We start from the raw sequence: 2,177 nt of genomic DNA, 5'->3' as shown, positions 1-2,177 counted from the left end.
TTTTTTTTTTTGGTTTTTTTTGTTTAATCCCCAAAAAAAAAATTTTTTTTTTAAAAAAAAAAAAAAAAAAAAAAAACCTTCAGATTGTGCTGCTGGGAACTGACTAGAGCTGAAAAAAATTTATAGAATTGATTGTGAATAATCAATTTTTGAAATAATGGTCAACTAAGTGGCATTTTTAGCTTCACCTGGTTCAAATTCAGTTAAAAAATCTCATTTTAAGCAACTCGTGCTACAGATTTGTTAATCTAAAAAATAACCATGCTGCAGATGCATCTTGATCAACCCTTCAATAAAATAATGCTATCATTGCATTTTAGACAATAACATTTGTTTTATTATTGAACAGTAATTGAATTATTTGCATCTTTTAATGTATTTCAAATATTGTGGAAAAAAGGTTTAAGTGGTTGAATTAAAAATCTGCAAATGTGTAAAATGTTTTATCTGAGAAATCAATTAATCATCTAAATTATCCACAGAATAATAAATTGCTAAATAATTGTTAGTTGCAGCCCTATAACTGACACCCATTCCTTTAAGGAAGTGGTCTTGTTTTATTTTTTTAAAAATAAAGATTTTTGTCAATGTCTTGCTTTAACTTGATCAATAACTCCCTCTACTGGCTGATTATCAAGGATTTATGGATAAATAGAATGTCCCAGTATAAAACCCACCATATGGGTTAACTGACTTAATAATCACATATAATCCTATTAATCTTTTGTACTCAGCCCAGTGAGGTATGCCCATGCTCTGTAAATCTTCCATTTCCTTACACTAGAATCATGAACCCTCGTAATCACTCTGCAAACACCTCCATTAATGAAAATGTCACGCTTACCTTGATGTTGTGCTGTAATTGCTGCTGTGCGTGCGGCCGGTTGTAAATGTTGCTTCACGCTTTGTTCATCTGAAACTTGACATTTTTTACGCACTTAACATTTTCATTTCAAACTTTCACGTTTTTCGCTGCTTTTACTGCCAAATGCATTGGAATTAGATTGCTTCTAATGTCATCATCTGCTCTCTCCCAAAGGGTCCAGCTGTTAAAACCACGGCTATTTTTACCTGATTCTTGACCGCCAGGACGCGACGTGCATCCTGTTCCCCACCGGTTAACATTTTATCTAGATTGCTTCTTGCACTTAAGAACTCGTGATTCACTCATCCAGATTGTGAGGAATCATCAACACATCTCCAACAGTAATGACGGAAATTCCAAGTCATTACTACATGCTGTTAGAGCGCTGCCAGCTCTTCTGTTTGTCATGCTTTTAGGCAAATGCAAAACGTTTGGGAGACGCGTCAACAGCTTTTTCTCACTGAAAACCTTTACGCAGTTGTCTTGTAGAAGAATGAGCATCTCAATCGCTCTATGCGTGTGTCACAGCAAAGAGATGCTGAGCATTAAAACCCAGTTTGAGTCTGTCTGATTGCTGCATGCAGGAGCGATACTTTGTACTTTCCAGTCTACATGCGGACAGTATAGATCACATGATTTACATATGCATAAACACGCTGGATAGAAATTATTTTTAAGCCATATTTTTGGCGCCCCCTGTGATGCTACAGGCGCTTTTTTTCCTTTTCAGCTGCAGCCCAAACTCATTTTTGCGCCACTCCTAACTACAATGGCATATTAGGGCCATTGCAGATAGAAAAAAAAAGTAGCAAGTTTCTGCTAGTAAAAAAGAAGAATAAAAAAAACTCAGAAATTTCAGGTTAACCTGAAAATGTTTGAGTTTCAAAAGTTGGAAATTTGCTACAAAAATATTACTAATCTCAAAATTTTTTTAAGAAATAACCCACCAGAAATTTCAGTGTTAAAAGTAAAAAAAAAAAAACGCTTGGAAATTTCAGAGTTTCTAAATTTCTGAGTTTTTTTTTTGTTTTTAGTTTTTAGTTGAAAAACAATAAGTTTTTTTTTCTTGACAATTTCAGAGATTAATCCCAAAATTTTCTCTTTTTTTTTTCTTTTCTAGAAAATCTTTGGATTTTGGAGCTCAGAAATTTCCCTTTTTTCTAGAAAATATTTGAGAATTAATTCAAAGTTCCTGAGTTTTTTTTTTTTGTTTTTAGTTTTTAGTTGAAAAACAATAAGTTTTTTTTTCTTGACAATTTCAGAGATTAATCCCAAAATTTTCTCTTTTTTTTTTCTTTTCTAGAAAATCTTT

Source organism: Poecilia latipinna, unplaced genomic scaffold, assembly GCF_001443285.1.
Source record: "Poecilia latipinna isolate Pla-1442-1.1 unplaced genomic scaffold, P_latipinna-1.0 Scaffold2487, whole genome shotgun sequence".
NCBI lineage: Eukaryota > Metazoa > Chordata > Actinopteri > Cyprinodontiformes > Poeciliidae > Poecilia > Poecilia latipinna.
Note: the sequence above shows the minus strand (reverse complement) of the source record.